Source organism: Typha angustifolia, chromosome 4, assembly GCF_048772165.1.
Source record: "Typha angustifolia cultivar Huaian chromosome 4, ASM4877216v1, whole genome shotgun sequence".
NCBI lineage: Eukaryota > Viridiplantae > Streptophyta > Magnoliopsida > Poales > Typhaceae > Typha > Typha angustifolia.
In genome coordinates this window covers 7,797,611-7,820,746 of record NC_133242.1, presented here as the reverse complement: position 1 = coordinate 7,820,746, position 23,136 = coordinate 7,797,611, and the positions used below count along the sequence as shown (strand labels likewise).

At 41.3% G+C, this 23,136-nt stretch overlaps 1 protein-coding gene across 3 annotated transcripts in view; it reads left to right on the top strand.

The window, feature by feature from the left end:
• Positions 1-4,583, top strand: part of LOC140759280 (uncharacterized) — a 28,324-nt gene extending 23,741 nt beyond the window's left edge. For 2 of the 3 annotated variants that reach the window (XM_073095794.1, XM_073095793.1), the window contains one exon: positions 4,245-4,583. The gene's annotated coding sequence lies outside the window, so the exon portion shown is untranslated. Of the gene's footprint in view, positions 1-3,746; positions 3,905-4,244 lie in introns of all 3 variants that reach the window. The other variant, XR_012104214.1, reaches the window with a different exon arrangement.
• Positions 4,584-23,136: the final 18,553 nt, after the last annotated feature.

Below are 23,136 nucleotides of genomic sequence, written 5' to 3'. Positions count from 1 at the left end.
TTTATTTTTATTAAAATAAATTTTCTGTAGGTCGCGTTAGAACGCCTTTGTGAACGCCTGCATTAGGTTCGCAAAAATAGAGAACGCGAAATATGCGTTTGAACGCGGTCAAGCGCGTTTGAACGTCTGCATCAGGTTCGACAAAAAACGCCTTTTGTTCGTTCGAACGCAGTTGAGCACGTTCACACACAATTAGTGAGAGTCCACTAGAATTAGGGTTAATAATTGTTATTTTGGCTTATTGGCTAGCCTCTATAAAGGTGTGGATGGCAGCTAAAATCATTATGCTTAATGAATATTGGTTTTTTGCCTCTATCCTCTCTCTAGTCTCTCTACCCTAATCTCCATCTTCCCTCTTCACCAACCAACCACCTCTACCGTTGGTAAGGTCTCTCCTAATTTTTAATCTCTCGTTTGTCGAGTCTTTTCTCTTCCTTAGGATCTTGACCATTTCTTCCCCTTCGTCTTTATCCCTTAAACTACATCAACCATCCACTTTCATCTCCATTATCATCCATAACTCTATCATCCACTCTAGCATCTACTTTATCATCCACTCTATCATCCACTCCACTTGTCACCACCACTACCATCCGCACTATATTGTGTTTTCATCCCAGTTGCAGTTCGAATCTGTGAAGGGTGTAAATGCAACAAATGTAGATCAGAGAGTTACGGATCGATCCCACTTGGTTTCGTAATTTTCTGACTACGGAAGAATATTTGATGAATATTTTCCCTCGGTTGCGCGGACTGCTTCTTGTAATAAATCCAGATCTTGAAGGAATCGTTTCGTAGCCCTATCAACTATTTCCTCTAGAAATCAATAAACTTATTAGTTTTTGCTACATAATAAGGAGCGTAGAGACTGCTGGTTTCCCTAAACTTGCACATCTTATCTTACTTAATGATGAGGATTTCATTTTCTTTTTCTTGTTAATCTTCACTACATATGTCAATTAATCAGAAAACAGAATGATAGCATCTATAACTGCATACGATGGAGAAAAAGGAATTGTGGCCAAATTTTTGTTTGATCTTTATTAATCCATGAGAGATGCCAATTGAGTTAATTCAGCATAAATTTGATTGAGTGCAAATGTGTTTAGATTTGTTTTTCCTATTTACTGTTGTGTTTGATTTGAATTTGGTTTATGGAGTCCAAAATTAGTCAATTTGATATCAAAGCTATACATTCCTACCCAATAATTTCATGTTTTATACTGTACTTTAGTTTCAGTTTGATTTAAGGAAATTTGGGTCGAATTAGAACTTATTTGGATCATCTTGGATAAAGAAAAAGTTGATGGCATAATGGTTAACTTGGTTAATTCACAATAAAGATCCTGAATAGACCTAGGTTATGGAACAGAGACTTCCTGGCTGTTTATGGCCTTACGGGTTCTTTTAACCAGATTTTAGTTCTGAAAATTATTTTTCTTTCTGTTTTCCATCTTATCTCTTCATTTTGGTTGTTGTGCTGTTTTTACTGCTGAATTAATACTCATCTCTATTTTTGTTTTTTTTTTCTAGTGTGTGAATTTTGTCCCTCTATATTTTCCTGTCCTGTATGGAATATAAATTGGAGTAAGTATGTTGCTCTTTGTGATTACTAGAGACCTAGACAAAAACTGGATCAAAGCAATTCATTGATTCTAGAAAATACAAGTTGGAGATTTTAAGGAGAAATCTCAAAACGTAATGTGCAATCTAAATGCCGACGGAAATACAAAACTATTTTAAGTAGTATTACAAAAAATATAAGACTATTTATAGTTTACAAAATATTACTATTCGAGTTGAGTTCAAGTTCAAGTCCGAAGCCGTCAAGTTCAAGATGAGTCCTTTGCTTATTATATTTAGTTCGGTTATTTGTTCAATTAATTAGTTTGAGTCCATACACGGTTCAATCTGAACCGATTAATGAGTTGCTTTAGTTGGTTCATAGTTGAGTTGGCTAGTCAAGTTAAGTCAAGTCAGTTAGTTGGCTTAGTCAAAGCCCTAGTTGCGCCATGCATGAATTGATTTGGATCCAGCTTCTCCCTCCACCAATAAATTATCTCCTTTCATCTCTCTTTGCTCCAATAGTCCTACCTCAAACAACTTTCATCTCTACCACGGCTACCACAGACCAAATATAATTGATGGCTTTAGCTGTGCCACCGCATCCACTGTCACCATCTCCTTGCTGAGCAACCACTACCACCACATTCGGCACCGTCATGCTCTTCGACCAGCCACCACCTTGGTCGAGACTCTATCCTTAGCCTAAGCAGCAATAATCCAGTCGCAGCCACAATTGCCGATCTGCGCCGCCACCTCCACCTTCCTGTTGAGCCATGCCATCTCCACTTTCAGTCTCAGCTAGCATCCAACCCCCATTCTCCACATCTTAGCTAAGTCCTAATCAAAGCCCTCTATCAGCCCCTAAACTGCTGCTCCATCTCCTAGCCGCAGCCACCTACCAGCTATCACCAGTGCCTTCCCATTCCCTCGGCTGATTGAACCACCTAGCCACTCTTTACCTTGAACCAAACCACCTGGAAACCCTAGCTAAGGCTGCCTCCACTCCTAGTTGGCCATCCCAACCCCTACGCTCTCACATGCAAGGGGCCACCCAAACCCTAAGGCCCACCGCACCCTTGAGCACGCCAGTCAGCCTAGTCTAGAGCTTTCATGTGTTTCAACCTATTCCTCAGTCCAAACCCTAGCTCAAGCTAGAGTCTAACCCACTTCCATTTCAAATTTCGTTCTCAAGCTCCACCTCTAAGGGCATGAGCTAGCCCAATAGCCAATCCAGCCAGACCTAAGCCAGATCGACCAGTCCAGAGCTTTTACCCAGTTAACCTATCTCCTAGCTAGTTCCTTGAGCCTTCTCCATAGCTAACTCTTTGTAAGACTCAAAATCATCCTCCAATCAATGGCAGGCCCAAATCCGCACCCAAAGGGCATGAGACACCGCAAAGCTTTAGACGACCATAACTAGTCCAGCCGGCTAGACTAAGGCGCCTTAGGCTGAGAGTCACTTTTCTCCTTCCCTTGGTTAACCTCTAGTTCTTTTGAGAGATATCTAACCTAGGGCTGTATCACAAACCCTACTTTGATAAAGAACTTTCAAAAAATAAGATTTTGATATGGGCTCATAGAACATTTCTTTTATGTAAGCCATACAATACTTTCCTGAAATAGCAAAAATACAGTTTTGAAGGACAAAACATTGGAATTTGACCCAAAAAATGCCCTTATCATGGGCTGAGTCATGATCCCTTTATTTCTCTTTGCATTTCCCATTGTCCCATCAAAAATTAAATATTGTTCAATTTCACGTTGTTTGCATTATGAGCCTTTTCCAAACTTGAATTTCAACCCCGCTGACTGAATTGTTCTCAAATATAAACACTACACTGTCTTCACAGATTGATCTAGTTCCGCTGACTGCTTAATAAGTAACATTACCATGTGGGAAGCATTAAATTTGATGAATTTAGTCATTCTAGGGATTTAGGCTTTTGCTCTGTACTATTTTCTCCAAATACAATAATAAGCATATTCTTACTTTTGAAGGATATTTGTTGCTGATGAATAATGTTGTTGATTTTATTTTATCTATATGATGAGGGAAATTACACTTTGAAACCACATTTTGGATGTGCTCAATTGCAAACCCCCAGATCCCGACCATAAAAAGAGAGAAAAGAAAAAGTGAACCTCTCATTCTGACAAAGCAATCCAAAACTATCCTCCAGGTCTAAAAGGAGTTGACTACCCAGCACCTATTATGTGTCAAACATAATCCACTCTTAAGAGTATATTTGATGGGGCAACTTTGGGACATTGTTGGGTTGGTCGACGAGCTATGGACGGCTGGCAACTTGATGACACTGCAATTGCTAGGGGTAGCCAGGTGAGAGAGTAGCGACAACACAAAATGGAACAACATAAAAGGTTAATTGGGCTAGGTAGAATGTTGCATTTTTAATATATTGCTTAACTTAATGTAATGAATTTCTTTTCTATTCTGTTTTATTAGTTGCTGTTAGTTTGATTTACTAGGGGATTATTTGTAAACATTAAAAACAAAGGCAGGGATCCAATTGGGCATATCGTAAACAGAGGGATGTGAACCATATTATTCACATGTAGAATGCTAATTACAATTTCCCCTTACAATATATTAACTTCATGTGTTAAGAAAATATATTTACATGTCTTTTCTTATGCAAATGGTGCTCTGCGTCCTGCAGGTTGGCTGAGCAGGAAGGCTTCATTTGTATATAGCAATTGAATGGACTGACAGGTTCCTAAAATTCCTGGACTGAATATTATCCTCTGGAAGGTTTTTTCTTGGTTAGATATTTTCATTTTAGTAAAGTTTGTTGGATCAGTTTGTAATAAACTATACCAAGTATTGCAGATAGAGGACAAGTTTTCTTGCATTTGTGATTATATTTGTAGTTTCTTTCTGTAGTGAAGAATGTGGGAGTAGGTTTTGTTAGTTTGGGTTGTGTGTAAGATGAATAGCTCCAGCTGTTATTTGGTTTGCGATATTGAAAGAAATATTTATTTGTTTACTATTTTGCTAACCCTTGGCCTACTGGTTCTCTCACAGCTTGTTCTCAAACATGAGTTTCTCACACTGGAGCATTTTTTCATGGTTACTTGCAATAAAGTTTTGCTGTCAAAAGATTAAAAGTTGGAATAATTATTAGAATGGCACATCCTCTTTCAATGGTTAGATCGAAATATTGTTGGAAATTAGCTTTGAAGTGAATCATGCCGTCAGCCTAACTCTAGAGAAATATCTAACTCCAGAAGGAAGTCGCAGATCTCTTCCAAATAGTTGGGGTTGAAGAAAATGCTTTGGAAACTAATTTTGGGTTATTAGATATTTTTACCTAAACCCTAACTTTCTATTTGCGGTATGAGACGATTGGCTTGACTATGTGCAATAGAAATATTCTCTTAAAAACAGCTGGAAAGGAAGGAAGCAGATTCTTTGAATTGATATTGGAAAAGCAAAACAAATAAGTCATACTTGTTTCGAAGCTAAAGGAAAAGAGAGAATGAGTGGTCCACTTGAGCCTAGCTTACCTCAGTTGGGTGGAGAAGTAAATACACCATTGAAGGCCAATACTGGATTTAATACTATATCTGTCGAGAAGCCCCTGGCTAAAAGAGGCATATGGGGCACCAAGCTGACGAGGAATTGATCCTCCAGGCAACCATTTTTTTAATGGTGGAAAAATCATTCCGACCTCTTGGCCTCGGTTGTTCAAGGTAGCTCGGTCGTCCATGGGGGAGTTGAGCTCCAATGCATCTTATGCCACGGTCCTACAAAGAATACAAGATGCCTCTTCGGTCAAGGCACCATGGAGTCGCGAAGAATGGTGATTTAGCCTCATTGGTAAGTTTCTTGGATGGTTGTTCCTCTTGGCTTACCTCATTTAGGAAATTGCCTAGTGGTGGAAACCAGCCAAAACCTTTCATGTGATAGACATTACTTTTAAATTTACTTTTGAAGGTGATATGATAAAGATGTTAACTAGGGGTCCTTGGACCTTTAGAGGTATGATGCTAAACTTGATTCCTTGGCGGCCTAACTTCTAACCTCTCACTAAGCAAATTCTCTTCTCATTGAGGAAATTCTCTCGGCTTCTGTGTGGGTTCAACCAGTAGGTCTAATAAGGGCGTAATGGCTTGAGGACCTCCTATTAGAGGTAGCCTTGTAATTTGGTCATTGTTTAAAAATTGATGGGTATACCTTAGCTCGGTCTCGTAAGGTTTTTGTAGAAATTGATCTAACATAGCCCATGAAGCAAACAACTCTTGTTGGGCCTCTAGGAGAGCAACTGCAACAAGAAGTTGCTTATGAAGACCTCCCTATGGTTTTCTTCTAGTGTGGTAGAGTTGATCATAGATGGACTGTGTGCCCAGATATGATTGCTGCCAAAGAAGTTCAACTTGCCCAAGTAAAGGTTGCTGGCCTCTCTTCAGAGTTGACGGTAAGTAATTAGGGTGCCCAATCTTTGGTCTCCACTAACACTAATAATTTAATTGATTCTACAAGTTTTGGTCCTTGGATTTGCGTTCAAAAGAGGGCAGGTGGGGTCGCCGCCTAGATGGCACTAGTGTTAGTGCAACTGGTGGTGACCTAGAGGTGCAAGTGCCCTCATTAGTGGCCAAGAGGGTGGACATGGTTGTAGGTGAGCACGGTAAGGTTACTGTGAGCTTCGGTAAGATTACCAAAAACTTGGGTAAGGGGGATGGTAACCTTACTGTGGAAGAGGTGTTTACTGCTTTACAGGCGAAACAAACGAGGTGATTGGACGGAAAGGCGGGAAAGGGACACATGGCTAACGACAAGCCTCGAGCCGTGAACTATCTTGACCCCTTGAGGTATGGGTTTGTCTCTTCGAGTTTGCTTACGGCTATTACCAAGTCCCCTCTCCCATTGTTTGCCACAGGTATGGCCCCTGACACCTTGCCATGTGACCACGTCGCTTTGATACCTGCACACGTCATTTCCTCTTCAAAAGTTAATGCTTTTAGTCTTGAGCACTCCTCTCCTATAGTGGAGGTTGTCGAGGAGCTCCTTGTGCCTTACCTAGATACTGAGAGCGGGGTGGATAACACTCTTCAGATCCCCACTAGTGATAGGGACTTGAATGGCACATCCAACAGTCCTATTTTCCTCTGACACGATTATTGATAGGCTTCTCGGGCCTCATCCCAACCCTACCGTTTCCCATGGCATTTGTCTTTATCCTAATCAAAACTTGCTTTCACCATCCCAGCCTCCTACCGTTGGTAATAGCCATTATGCCCAATCCATGTCTCTTTCTAGTTCTGATCCTTCCTATTCCTACACTATTACGAACATTTGCTGTCACGACCCGAAATCAAAATCATGACAAGCCATGCACCTTAATATGCTTGAGATACACGAAGCTTTACTAATACTTCCTAGGTGTACAATAAAAGAATAAATAAATGGAGAGGATTTGCTATATTTAATTTAAACTAACTGTAATAAAATAATGCCATTATTACTATGTCTCCAAACAAAATTTAATTAACAATTAAATCTAAAACATAAGACCGAAAGAACTGAAAGGTAAACAGGAAGGTCCTAAGTGGAGGCAGAGTCTCAGTGATCACGCTTAGTCGCTACGCTGATTATTACCTGAGATAATAAAAGAAAAAGAAAAAGAAATCTACGAGCCAAGAATTATAACTCAGTGAGTGGAATTTACTCAAAAACTAAATAAATTCTAAAATTTTATAGTGTTAAATAAAACCCAAATTCAACAATATAAATAAAATTTTTTCAACAAACATGCTCTTAAAATAATGACAATGATAACAATAGAGAGTCATAACTTGTAGCCTTGTTCAGTTTCAACATATTAAAATCTTTCCAATGTTTATAATGTAATTTGTCTCAATAGGTCTATACCCTGTGAATTCACATAAACTAGAAGTCACTTTGGGATGACGCTCAGGATTTTTCCTCATAACTGATCTAGTTGGGGTCATCAGATGGTGTCATTATATGATCAATTCACCATGTCTTTTCTACTAACCATTGAGGGAGGTTAGAGTCACCTTAGGAAATTTATTATTCATCTTAGGACTATTCCCTAACCCCGCCAGAGTCACCTAAGAAAGTTACCGCAGTGATCTAATATAGAAATTTCCCTTGGACTTCCTAATAGACTTAAGTCACTACGAAAAGCTGCAAGCGGCCTATACTAGGACTCTTCTCTAAATCATACTAATACTAGTTTTATTTTTCTTTTTACTAAAATTTGTAATTTGCACAAAGTATGGCGATGCACTGAGTATAAAGATTAAACGCACACAAAAAATGTAATGAATAAATTTGCACATAGTAAAATTATACGGTCTAACAAAGGTACGAAGTAAAATATAAATAAATGTGTGAGTGAATCCACTCACCTAAGTCTAGGCAAGCCAACTGAAATCTCTAACCTCTAGCTCATATGCTAAAAATCACCACCCTTAAGAAATAACAATAAAAATTTTAAATTAAATAATATCCAAATTTCTAAAATTTAAAACAAAAAAAAAACTAAAATGACCCATTGGATTGGGCTAGGCTACTGCTGGCCCGTAGCCCACTCCAATAAACTAATCGGGCTAGGCCAAGGCCCAACCAAAAAAACAATGGACTGGGCTGCGGGCTAACCCACAATCGACCCTCCATTTAAGTGGTTCAGATCGGGACTTTGGATTCAAAATTCAGACTCGAACCTGAACCCGCAATTATAAGAATAGGGTTGGCTCGAGTTAAACCTGAGCCTAACCAAATCCTTCCCCCACGATCGACGTGAGGAAGAGAAGATAGAGGGAGAGAGAAGAGTGTCCACCTGCGACGGTTCAATGACGACACCACAAGCCCCTCGATGCTCTCACGAGCTGCTGTCCTCACAAGGTGGAGGAGAAACCAAAGAAGACGATTGACTCCATGGCCGACGGCGACCGGAGCCACGAGGGCTCCAAAGGTGAATGCCCACGGCACAAGCGACAGCGACTTGAAGCTGCCGACTAGCGTGACTCATCGACGAAGCTGAAATCTCACAAATTAGGTATTTCTATTTTAACCTATTAAACTAAAATTAAACTTGAGAGGTGGGAGAGGGCTTACCAAGGAGTCATGTGGTGGTCTTCGATGGTTCCAGTGGCACTCCGGTAGGTTGATTCCATGGCTTGACTTCGACGGTGAGAAAGAAGAAAACGAAGGAGAAGAAGAAGAAAAGGAGAAAGGAGAATGGGGGTTAAGGAGAGAGAGAGAGAGAATTAGGGTTTAATTTATAGAGTAAAAATCGAAATCAAAATTTGATTTGGATTCGATGAGATTTTTGCGGCCGCCTCGTCACGTGTCGAAAAGGGAGAAGGGAGGGGGTTGCACATGCTCCCTCTTCTCTCTCAAATTTTTTTTTTCGATTCTCACACTTGCCCTTCATGTGATGAGCTGCATGGCCCCGTTTTTCATTTTCCTCCAAGACTATCTATGCGTCCGCCTCTTGGCCGAAGTCATTTTGCTAGAGGAAGCTACATAACCCTTCTTCCTTGGTTAAGGTAGCCGACTTACCCAAACCTAGGCGCTATAAGTAGGAGAAGCCTTCCCAAGAGAAAAAGGGGGACAAATCTGAAGTTGATAATGACTCGACCTCTGTCGAGCAAGACCATCCTTCTCCAATGGTTCACTGATGCATATTCTTTCTTGGAATATCAGAGGCCTCTTGAAAAGGGAAGGCCAAGTTAACCTTTTCAAACTACTTAATTTTCATGCTCCGGATGTTTTTACTATTTTAGAAACCCATACTTATACAACTAAATTCTAATTCCTTTCTTCATAGAATTAGCCCGGAATGGAGTTGAACCTTTGTATCTGGGACGTGTGCTGCTGGCAGAATATTGTTGTGCTAGCGCTCTTCAATGAGGTTTTCCATGATCCATTCTGAGCCTCAAATTTTGCATGTTGTGATTTCCCAAGTAGGTAAGTACCCATATCTTCTCTCTGTGGTTTATGCAAGTACTTCAGCTATTACTCGAAACTGGCTATGGTATGAATTGGTTTTTGTTTCTAGTACCTTACCGTGGATTTTAGTTGGCAACTTTAATTGTATTTTAAATCCTGGGGATATCGACCTTTTCAGAACTCCTCGGTTTTAAGTTTTCGTGATCTCATCTATAGGACTAGGCTTATTAACGTTGGTTTATCTAGCTTGTCTTATACTCGGTGTAACAATAGGCATGAGTCGGCTATAATACTAGTTAGTCTTGATCGTGTCTTCTTTAACTCTATGATAATGGATATATTTTCACAATTTATTGTGGAACATTTGCCTCATATTGCATCCGATCATACACCCATATTATTAACTCTTGGTACCTTTGAGCGGATTGATATGATTCGGACTTCACCGATGTCGTCTCGAGCATGGATACACCTTATGGGTGTCTTTTCTTATTGTGTTAGCGTTTTATTTAGAGAAAAATTAGATTTTTGTAGGTTGCGTTCAAACGCGAGTGGGTGTGTTCGAATGCACTTGCAAACGCCTCCAGGCATTCACAAATACAGAGAACCGAAATTGTGTGTTCGAACGCACTTGACCCCATTTGAATGCTCGCGTGCGAACGCCTGCATACGTTTGCATTGACTAAAAATGCATTTTGCGCGTTTGAATCCGATCGAATGTGGTTAGCGGAAATTCACTATTTCTAGGGTTAATAATTGTTTTTTTGACTTGTTTGATTAGCCTCTTAAGGTGTGGATACCTTAAGATGGCAACCAAAAAGGGAATAATCAATGAATTGAGTTTTTGCCTTAATCTTCTTCCTCTCCTCTCTCGTTCCCTCATCCCACGGCTTCGCCGCCTCTAGCCTCCCTCGATTGGCCTCTCACCCTAGTCTCGTAGGGGCGGCTCACTCCTCCCACTTCTTCAAAAATCTCTACCTTCGCCTTAACTCTTTCTACCATCCATACTCCTTCCACCACCACCTTCCTTACCAGTGCCACCCCATTACTATCAGCCTACCACCTCCATAATCCATCTAGGATCCCGTGCCCCCATCCATGGATCGAAAAATGGACTCTTTGATGTTCTGGATCCCACTGTCCGATTCACTTGAAATTTGATTCATTGGAAATTTCTTTTCCAAAGCTTCAACCTATCAAAATTTCACATTGATCTGACGGTTATATTTCCAGGAATCCTCTTCTAAAGATTCATGCAAGATCCTGCCCAAACCTAAAAACGGGATAGATCAAACCTTAATTCAGGGGAGATCGTATCAAAAGTGGTACCAGAGCCACCATTTATCAGACGCACTTCTTATGATGACAACTAGAGCCATGGCCGCATGGTGAAACGAGGAGGACGAGATGCCCCCAATGGAGGTGGGGAAAACAGCTATGGAAACTTCCACCCATAGAACTGCTCGATCGAATCTGAATACGGAAGAGCCTAGCGTTCAAGCAATGATTGGATCTTTTTCTGAACAGATGGCCATAAATAATCAGATGATGATGGAGATGATGCTGAAAATACGGGCGACAAGAGAAACCATGGCGATCGAAAATGCATCGATGACTCGCCAACGTGAGTCTACCATTGTGAACCCACCGCCACTGATTCAGAACCTTCACCAGCAAGAACCTCTGCTACCACAACCCTATGGGTAGAGACCAGCAAGGATGGTTCTGCTCGACCAATTTGTAGGTGAGCCTGTTATCGGGCAAACCTAAACGGAGATAATCTTGGAGGTCTAGACCCTTGAGCGGAGCAAGACGAATTGGAACCGCGTCGGGTTAACATAAACCGAAGGAGGGATCATCAACCATTCATGATGCATCCTCCTCAAGGTAGATAAGAGCTTGGATATGATCCAGACCGAGACAATGGTATCTGTGGGCGAATCGTGCGTCTCGACTTTCCAAAGTGCAAAGGTGGCGACCTAGTCAATTGGTTGTATAGGGTAGAATAATTTTTCGCGTACCAAGGTATGACGGAAGAGTATAAGGTGACGCTTGTGAGCTTCCACCTTGAAGATGCAGCACTTTATTGGTTTCGGGCAGCCAATGTGCATGATACGATTGAAAGTTGGGCTGATTTCTACACCGATATTACTTGGCGATTTGGAGCGTCGAGGTATGGAGATTTTGAGGCTCTCCTCTCAAAGACTGTACAAAGGATCACGATTAGAGCATACTAAGAAGAATTTGAGAGAATAAGTAGTCACTGCCAACCTCCTTAGACCAATCAACAACTTCGCAACACTTTCATCTTTATGTTGCGGGGAGACATACAAGTCGACGTGAGGGCTTTAAGGCCTAGAACCTTAAAGGAGACCTTCGAGGATGCGGTACTAATGGAAGATAAGCATCGAGCAATGAGGATGCACATCAAACAGAATTGGATAAGCCAAGATAGCTGCAACCTGGTTCGGCCTACCATAGCGGTAGGAAATGCAGTCGGCATACCAAGAGCTGCTACTGCAATGGTGCCATTTTAGGCACCCCTAAGGCACCTGGACATCGCTACACCAAATTGATGGGATTGATGACGCTAATAGATGGATTGGAGGAAGCTAAGGATGAGGTTGCAACTGAAGATAAGGGTGTGGCTGAACAGCAAGAAGGAGTATTGGAAAAGCAGCCCGTGGAAGACATTATGGTCGAAATCTCCCTTCATGCCTATTTCGGGATAGCCGCACCAATGACTTTGCGGGTGAATGGTGTAGTCAAAAAGACCACGGTGAGAATCTTGATCGACACCGGGTTCTGGTATCAAAGCAGGCGAACCTCAGGCCTCCATTAATAGTTGAAACAAGGAAGATGACATCAACAAGGAGACCTATGGAGAGCACACCGACAAGGGAGGACTCAATGCACAACGATCCTAACTGTGAGGCTGATTCCTTTAGAGCGATCATGGCAGGACCGAGTCAACCAACATCCATGTGTTCGAATATGGATGAACTTAGGGGCATGTTCCAAATATGGTTGCATAGAGTTGACAACATGCAAAAGGATCACAATGAATTCAAGGAATATGTCATGAATCGATTGGGTTCGTCATCTCCTCGATGACGAACGGAGTTTCAAGAAGGATCAAGTGCGTCATATGAGTGTCAATGATCCTCTTCTACCTATGCCTTCACATCATTCCCCACCTCCATTATAAAACTCAAGATTGGCGGTAGTGGAACCTGAGAGGCGTGCAGCACTGGTGCGCTTCATCGATGAGGAGGATTGGTACTATAAGGATGATGTTGATCCCTATGGAGATGGTGATGGACGTGCTCAAGGATTTAGAAAAGGTGATCAACATGCACAAAGGTTTAGATCTGCACCAAGGATCTTTCGCGAACCTAACTACGTAATTCAGGGGAGAACTGCACGCTTGGACTTTCCAAAATTCCAAGGCAGTAATCCAACGGATTGAGTGTTTCAAGTTGAATAATATTTTGATTGTGAAGGTACAGCGGAAGATGCAAAAGTCTGGATGGCAAGCTTTCGTCTCCAAGGAATGGCATTGCATTGGTTTAGATCAGCTATTTGTGGTGGTGGATTTACTAAATGGGCTGATTTTTGTAGGAGGATTACACGTAGATTTGGGACAGCGGCATATGAATATTTTGCTGCCACATTAAGCAAGATGGTTTAAAGGACGACCGTATCAAAGTACCAAGTTGAGTTTGAAAGAGTTAGTAATCATTGTGGGCCACCTTGGCCCGAATGAACATTGATGAGTAAATTTATTTCAAGACTGCGGGATAAGATACAAACGGATGTTCGTGCTCTATATCCTACTGCTCTTGAGGAGGCCTTTGAGAAGGCTGTGAGGATGGAACAAAAGCATAGGGCTCTAAAGATGGTAGCGAAAACCAATTGGGGCAACCGAGATGGGCAGTTTGCACCTAGAACGCCGGTTGGAAATTCTGCAGTTTCAAAAATAGCAGTTGTGAGTACTAGACCACGACCACCTTTTAGACCTTCTTCAGATGTTAGAGGAGGCACTAGACCCCCCATTCGAACTCTCACACCTGCCCTAGTGGAGGAGCGAAGAGCAAAGGGCCTTTGCTTTCGATGTGATGAGCGTTTACCCTCGGTCATCGGTGTTCTAAACCAATCGGGAGTGTGATGCTTATTGATGGTCTTGAGGAGGATGATGAGGAGTGTCCAGAGGAGGTCCATGAAGAGGCCGTTGTGGAGGGCGTTGAGGAAGATATCCAAGCTGAAATATCGATGCATTCATATTCGGGTACTTCCGCGCCAAGGACGTTACGGGTAGACGGACTCATTAGAAAGCATTGTGTGCACATCCTCATCGATTTGGGGAGTACACAAAACTTTCTAGATGAGAGGTTAGTGAGGAGATTGGGTTTGGATGCCGAACTGACCACGAGATTTGACATTGCTATTAGAGACAACACGAAGCTTAGGGCAGAGAGCTTGTCTCTTACTGGTCCTAAAAGAAGAAGATAAGCCAAATCATACGCACAAGGTAGCCCCATCATAGGCTGTATCGTAGGAATCAGCAAAGACTGAACACCATAAAGCCGCATATCTTTATTTTCTTGTTTAAATTTCATCCACATGCTTCGAAAATCAAATGTGACGGGTCCCGAACTCTATAACCACTGAGCACCAAGGACAATGTCCGCTCCTCGCAGTGCCAACAGATACAAGTCCACAATGATATCGTCTACATAAGCTCTTCGCTTTAAGCTTTGTGCCATCTCCAATAGCAACGTCAAATCCCGTGGTCGATTCGGCTTCCAAATCCAATCTCCTCACTAACCTCTCATCTAGAAAGTCGTGTATACTCCCCGAATCGATGTGGATGTGCACACAATGCATTCTAACGAGTCCGTTTACCCGTAACATCCTCGGCATGGAAGTACCCAAATATTCATGCATCGATATTTCAACTTAGATATTTTCTTCCATGCCCTCCTCAACAGCCTCCTCATGGACCTCCTCTAGACACTCTCCATCATCAACAATCTCATCATCCTCCTCAAGACCGTCAATAAGCATCACACTCCCAATCAATTTAGAACACCAATGATCGGGGATAAAACGTTCATCACATCGAAAGCAAAGGCCCTTCACTCTTCACTCCTTCACCTGGGCAGGTGTGAGAGTTTGAACGAGGGGTCTTGTGCCTCCTCTAAAATCAAAAGGTCTCAAAGGTGATCGTGGTTTTGTACTCACAGTCGCTGTTTTTAAAACTACGGAATTTCTTGCCGGCATTCTAGGTGCAAACTGCCTATCTCGGTTGCCCCAATTAGTTTTTACTGCCATCTTTAGAGCCCTATGATTTTGTTCCATCCTCATGGCCTTCTCAAATTCCTCCTCAAGAGTAGTAGGACATAAAGCACGAACATCAACTTGTATCTCCTCTCGTAGTCCCAAAATAAATGTGCTCATCAATGTATATTCGGGCCAAGGTGGCTCACAACGACTACTCACTCTTTCAAACTCAGTTTGGTACATCGACATAGTCATCCTCTAAACTATCTTGCTTAATGTGGCAACAAAATCTTCATATGACACTGTCCCAAATCTACGTGTAACCCTCCTACAAAAATTAGCCCATCTGATAAATCCACCACCACGAATAACCGATCTATACCAATGCAATGCCGTTCCTTGGAGGTGAAAGCTTGCTATCTAGACTTTTGCATCTTCCGCTGTACCTTCACAATCAAAATATTATTCAACTTGAAACACTCAATCCGTTGGATCACCGCCTTGGAATTTTGGAAAGTCCAAGCGTGCAGTTCTCCCCCGAATTACGTAGTTAGGTTCGCGAAAGATCCTTGGTGCAGGTCTAAACCTTTGTGCATGTTGATCACCTTCTCTAAATCCTCGAGCACATCCATCACCATCTCCATAGGGATCAACTTCATCCTCACAGTGCTAATCCTCCTTATCAATGAAGCGCACCAGTGCCGCACGCCTCTCGGGTTCCACTACCGCCGATCTTGGGTTTTGTAACGGAGGTGGGGGATGATGTGAAGATATAGGTAGGAGGGGATCATTGACACTCATATGACGCACCTGGACCTGTAGGGTATTGGTTCGATGAGGTCCCACCTCTGGTCCTTCTTGAAACTCTATTCGTCGTCGAGGAGATGACGAACCCAATCGATTCACGACATATTCCTTGAATTCGTTACGATCCTTTTACATGTTGTCAACTCTATGCAATAATATTTGGAACATGCCCCTAAGTTCATCCATATTCAAACCTAGTGGTTGACTCGATCCTACCGTGGTCACTCCAAAGGAATCGTTCTCACGGTTAGGGTCATCGTGGATTGAGTCTTCCCTTGTCGGTGTGCTCTCCATAGGTCTCCTTGTTTATGTCATCTTCCTTGTTTCAACCATTAATGGAGGTCTGAGGTTTGCCTGCTCTGATACCAATTGATAAGTTCTTGTACCAAAAGTAGGCTACGCAACAATTCCTTCAAAATTTGAATATATTATAGGAATTAGTCCGTACAACTGTGAGAAATTATTCGTCAGATATTCTCCTGTAGTCAGAAAATTGTGAAACTAATTGAGTTAGATCCATAGCTTCCTGATCTATAAATTTCGTATTTATGCCCTTCGTAGATTCAAACTATAGAAGGGACGAAAACATGAAATAACGTGACTGATGGTGGTGGTGATGGGTGGAGTGGATGTTAGGATTATGGATGGGTATAGAGATGAAGGTGGATGGTGGATGTGATTAAGGGATTTAGACGAAGGGAACGAAGTGGTCGAGATCTCAAAGAAGAGGTGTGATTAGAAGTTAGGGAGATTAGAAGTTAGGAGAAACCTTGCTAATGGTAGAGGTGGAAGGATGGTGAAGAGGGAGGAGGGCGAGAGTCTAAAGAGAATTTGGATGCCATCCACATATTTATAGAGGCTAGCCAACAAGTCCTAAAATAATATAAAACCCTAATTCTAGAGGATTCCCATCGATCACGTTCGAACGCGCCCGATCGCGTTCGAACGCACTCAAAAGCTCCATCTCTGTCTATGCGAATGCGATGTAGGTGTTCGAACGCAAGCGTTCGAACTTGCCCGACTGTATTCAAACGCACAATATACGTTCTCTGTATTTGCGAACCTAATGGAGGCGTTCGCAAGGGCGTTCGAACGTGACCCCTCCTGTGTTCGAACACGACCTATAGGAATTTTATTTTAATAAAAATAAACATCCAATGCAATAAGAAAAATTCCTAACCAAGTGTATCATGCTCATTGAAGAAGTTCTACGTGCTCTCGTTATCAATTAGGATGCGCACGGTGGCCTTGTTTATGATTCCATCCACCCGTAGGGTCTTCGGTGCGTTGGCACCGGAATAGGCATAGAATGAGATCTCCGCCTTCATGTCCTTGACCTCTAGCTCCTCCTCGACTTCTTATGGGCTCTTTTCAATAGTAACATCATGCTCTAGTCCGTCTAGGTACAGATCCTCTTCAGCACCTTCAATTCCATCAATCAACATAATGGTACCCATCAGTTTTGCACGTCAATACCCGAGGACGAATATCTCATCACACCTAAAACATAATCCTTTTTCCTTTCTTTTCTCGATTTGGGTAGTTTTTCGGGCTCTCCTAGGGGTCTTTACAACACCCTTCACATCATTGGACACCTGAAGAGGTGCCCTTGAACCTAATGAACCAATTGCAGTTCGATTGCCCACCATCGGTATGATGTGCTGTTGTCCATCTGTCTCTACTAGTCCATGAATTCCTCTCTAGCGACTGCAACTCTATATATTTCTCTCCATCAAGAGAGCATCCTCAATCGCTTGATTCAGTGTGGTTTAGACGCAATGCCCTTCCATCTGCCCAGATGTCACTGATGGGATCTGGAACCAAAAGATCGACTACAGAATAATTCCTTAAGATCTGAATTTATTGTAGGAAGCAGTCCACGCAACTGTGGAAAAATATTTGTCAGATATTCTACGTAGTCAGAAAATTACGAACTAATTGGGTTGGATCCATAAATTCATAATCTACAACTTTCGTATTTACACCCTTCCCAGATTCAAAATATAGTAGGGATGAAAACACGGAATAACGTAGGTGATGGTGGTGGTGACGAATGGAGTGGATGTTAGGGTTATAGATGGGTATGGAGATGAGGGTGGATTGTGGATGTGATTAAGGGAAATAGACAAAGAGAATGAAGTGGTCGAGATCCCAAAGAAGAGGGGTGGCTCGATAGTCGAGGGAGATTAGAGGTTAGAAGAAACATTGCCAACGGTAGAGGTGGAAGGATGATGAAGAGGGAGGAGGGAGGAGTCTAGAGAGAAGATAAGAGGCAAAAAATCAAGAATCCAATAGCATAATGAAGTTGGTTGCCATTCACATATTTATAGAGGCTAGCTAACAAGTCGTAAAATGATATGAAACCCTAATTCTAGAGGATTCCCATCGATCACGTTCGCATGCGCCCGATCGCGTTGAAACGCAATCAAAAAGCCCCTTCTCTGGATTTGCGAATGCGACACAGGCTTTTGAAACACGGGCGTTCGAACTCGCCCAACCGCGTTTGAATACAATATGCGTTCTCTGTATTTGCAAACCTAATGCAGACGCTTATAAAGGCATATGAACGCGACTCCACCTACGTTCGAACACGACTCCACCTGTGTTCAAAAGCAGCCTACATGAATTTAATGTTAATAAAAATAAATACCTAATGCAATAAGAAAAAATCCTAATTAAGTGTATCAGTCATATTGCAATCTAGCAATGAAAGTGGATTTTAGCTGTAGGTCTGACAAAGGAGGAACACAACTGCCACTTATCCTCTCGAACTCATCTCTGAAAGCATCCACCGTCATCTTCTGAACGGTCTTGGTCAACAAGGCGTGATAATCCTCATATTCGGAGGTACCAAAACGTCGATAAGTTTCAGTGTTGAAATTTTCCCATGTGTTAACCTCATTTTCTGCATCCGCTAATCTAAACCAGCAAAGGGCCGACTCCTCCAGATGAATCAAGGCTAGCAGAACCTTCTGGTCCTCAGAGGTACCTTGCCAAGTAAAGTACCTCTCTACCATATATATCTACTCAGTCGGGTCACCACTTTTGAACTTTGGAATTCCATGAATGCAGTGCTGCCTTAAATGGCATTCTCTCGGTTTGGTCCAAGCCCAAACCCCCTCTAATGGGTCGAGGGTGTTGCTCATATCTATGGAAGGGTCTCCTCCTGTCAGGAACGTCATGTAGAAAGTCATTGTGATCAAAGTCCGTCCAATCCAATGGTTCGGCCCTCGGGTGGCGTCCAAGTGGTGCTAGTTAATGATTCAGCCCTCTCACATCCGGGCCATGATATTCTTGATGCCTCTTGGCCTCTGGACAATGCTCCCCAGGGTTGGGCAGCAACCCCTCACATCTTGGAGATATATCAGTAGTGTCTTATTGAGGATTTGGGATCGTTCGTTGGGTAGATCTCCTTGAGTTTAACCTTTCAAATCCCTCCAACAAATAGTCTTGCCTCTGGCTAATTTGCCTTAAGTATATCGTATTCTCATTATTGCTTGCGATAAGGTTGAGGATGAGATGGTTGAGATCAGGGATCTGGACCGTCGGCACTCCGGTAGATGGTGACAGAGTCACTTCCTCGTATCGATTTTCAACCTTGAGTGGAGGTGTGTCCACTCGAGTTCTTTGAGGAGTTTCTCCCATCTCATCCTCTTGTTCCCTTCTTCTAGCCATGGATCTTGTTGTAGCCATGGGTGGCCAAGGTTCAACTAGCTCTGATACCAAGAATGATATGAACCAAACTCAACCGGGTTAACCACGATTGTAGGAAGATAGACTACATAGTCCATGAGAAGTCAGTCGGTGCCCTAAGAAGGAGGGAGGGCCCGACAAACGAAGTAGGCTAGGGGTAACTGGCGATGATGGTGCACGGCTAGGGCTTGAACGATGAGGGAGAAGTGTTTAGTCTAGAAGGGAGAAGAAAAGATAATTTGATAATTTCATTCATAAACCCTAATGAGGTTGCCATCCACATTATGTATTGGTGACTAACCTAACAAAAACAACCTAAAAATCATGTCCTAATACAAGCATCTTCGTCGAGTCATTCGAACGCGCCCGAAAGATCACTCTGAGTGATCTTTGTATTTGCGAACGCACTGAGGCGTTCGAACATAATAGATAGTCTTTGAATCTGAGCATCATTATCGTTAAGTGATATTTTGGTTGATATACTAGTAGAGATAGTAATTAAATAGATAATGGTTGAATTGGAACTGTGTGGATTGGGAATAAATAGTCAAGATATAGAAAACTATTGATAGAAAGATATTTAGAAATTAATATGTTGTATATTGCTAGAGGTACTTGAATCTTGTCATCCAAGTATTGTAAGGGATGATGGAAATAAGATAGGTAACTGTGATATGATATGATTACTATCGTTAGTTTAGATCCAAGGAGGTGTATGTTATTTTGGAGAGTATATTATGAATACAAATACCATGAATAGATAGAGTCTATTATGAATTGGTGAGCTATCTCATGCTGATTTAGTTAGTAAATTGTATAACATTTTTAGGTATGGGGGTAGTGTACATTTGGATAAGAAAAGTGTTACTAATGTCTAGGATCATAATAATTTCTAAGTTTATAATGATAGTGAAGTAGTTATGGGTATAAATTTAGATCAGCGAAAAATGTGTTAAGAAAAAGAAATATAAATTTAGTGTTTCAAATATTCCATGATATAGTATATATTTACTGTTCTATCCGCCACTAGTGATAGTATTAAGGGATAATCCATTAAGCATGTTTGGGATTAGAGTATACATTCAGTAGCTCTTAGAGATAACTTGTTTAAATAATTTATATTGTTTTATCATAGGTAATTATGTCATTTCATTATTATATGGTTGCAATTAGCAGAAGAAGTGATAGATTTGGACAAGTTGAGGTATTTTAGAGTAGAACATGATACAATTAATAGATTACAACACTTTCGATATTATAGAATCAGTGAATGTGATCACTGAGCTATAATAAGTCTTTTTGTAGACCTGTGGTATTATTGATGTTTATAGATATAGTATGATTACTTGACTGACCTAGATCTAGGAATTGATTCTTATATTGAAGTTACTTGTGGTTGTGTAATGTTAACAGTTAATAAGTAAATTAGTAAACGAAGTATAAGTTATGGGTCAAAAAGAAAAGTGAGAGTAGATAATTGTCGATTTGATTAGAAGGTGGTGGAATTAGGCATGTTGATTTTCTTATAATACCAATGTGATTTAAATTTCAGGGTCGAAATTTTTATAAGGGGGAAGGAAAATCTAACAACCTATCCTTAATAAAAAAATAAATAAAAATAAAAAAGAAATTCACGGCACAACATGGCCGACCTCGTGCCAAGTTGGTGCTGACGTGCGGTTGGCCGGGCAAGGTGGCGCAGCGAGCCCCACCGCCGCCATTATCCTCCCTCCTCCACCGTCTCTCTCTCCCTCTAAATCTCTCTCGATCTCTCTCTTCTCCTCTCTGTCTCTGTCTCCTCTCTCAAACTCTCTTCCCCCCCTCCCCCGTACCAACGTCATCTTTCCGTCCTTATCACCGTCACGGTAGCCTCCCCGCCGACTAGGGTCCGCACCCCCGTGCCCATCCTTTCTTCTTCTTTTCTTCCTCTTCTTCTTCTTCCTTACTTCTTCTTCCTCGGTTCCTCCTCCTCTTTCTACAACAGTATAAAAAAATTGAAATGTAAGCTATGATAATTATCTTTATATAATCGGATAATAATTATTTATGTACAATTAGTGATTAATCAAGTAGGTGTAGTAATTAGTAATCACAAAATAATTGAATTAGATATTGTATGTACTATATTTTTAATTATATTATTATATATTTGGTCATTTAAGTTTTATACCAAGGAGATTAATTATTATATACGTGATATATGATGACGAAACAAGAGTCCTTAATAAACAAATAGAATTTATAGTAACAACATATTAGTTTCATCATAATTATATATATATATATATATAATATCAATTAGTTATTTAATAAAACCTAATAAATCATTATATGTTACGTGAATAGCTTCTAATTGAATAAATAGCTAACGCATACTACTTAAACATTTTCAGATCCCAAACCTATTATTTGAATGATACGATCACGCCTCGGGCTATGGAGCTCTGATACCAAATTGATACGATCTCCCCTAGGCTAAGGTTCGATCTCTTCCAATTTCCTGATTTGGACTAGATCTGGCACGGAACTTTGAAATAAGATCCCAAAATATTTTGATGTCGGATCGATGTGAAATTTTGATATGTTGTAGCCTCGTAAAAGATTTCCAAAAAATCAAGTTTTAGGCGAATCGGGGTTGGGGATCTCGAGATATCGTTCGTTTAGTGGACGAACATCAGGATGATCTGTTTTGGATCCGTGGATGGAGGCACATGATCCTAAGTAATGGTGGATGGTGGAGGATCGGCGTTAATGGGGTGGCACCAGTGAAAAGGTGGTGGTGGAAGGGTTATGGGTGATGGAAAGGTTAGGGCAAGTGTTGGATAGATTGGAAGAAGGGGGAGGAGAGGGCCACTCCTAAGGGACTAGGGTGATTAGCCGGTCGAGGGAGGTTAGAAGCGGCGTCGCCGGGGATTGAGAGAACGGGAACGAAGAAGACGAAGGAGGCAAGGCAAAACTCAATCTCAATATTCAATAATCAATTCTAAATTTGGTTGCCATCCATATCCTTATAAAGGCTAACCAACAACTCAAAATTAACCCTAAAAGTATAATTTTCGCCGACCGCGTTCGAACTCGCCCGACCGCGTTCGAACGCACTATCGAACGTGCCTCTCGGTATTTGCGAACATGATGCAGGCGTTCACAGTGCGTTCGAACGCACAGTGCACTCTCTTCACCCACGTTCACAACCCCGTTCACAAACCACGTTCGAACTCACTCCACCCACGTTCGAACGTGACTTACAGAAAACTTATTTTAATGGAAATTAAACACTAAAACATGAAACAAAAACACTCCTAAAGTGAATCCATGCTCGAGATGACGTCGGTGAAGTCCGAATCGTATCATTGAAACCCTGTGAACCCTGCTAGCGATGGTTGGCATTCGGTTGACGAATGTGAGAGATACGTGATTGTATCTTTTAAATAGTTAGTGAGTAGTCGTATCCCTTACATGCTTTTCTCAAATTAGAATATATTGTATAATTATGTATATGCATATTTTGGCCTCCAACATGATTATATGATCTTATCTAAAGATGATGTCAATTGAGCATAATTTATCATTCATTTGATTAGACAAATTTGGGATATGAGTATACTAGTGATATATAGAGATGATTGGAGATAATTATACTATTATGATTTCATGTCGAGATAATCTCTAGTATAAGTATACATATGATATATTAGCATGAGTATTCACGTGATAGATATATGATTGGAGACTGATACGATTCAGACTTCACCGACGTCGTCTCGAGCATGGATTCACTTTAGGAGTGTTTTTATTTCATGTTTTAGTGCTTAATTTCCATTAAGATAAGTTTTCTGTAAGTCGCGTTC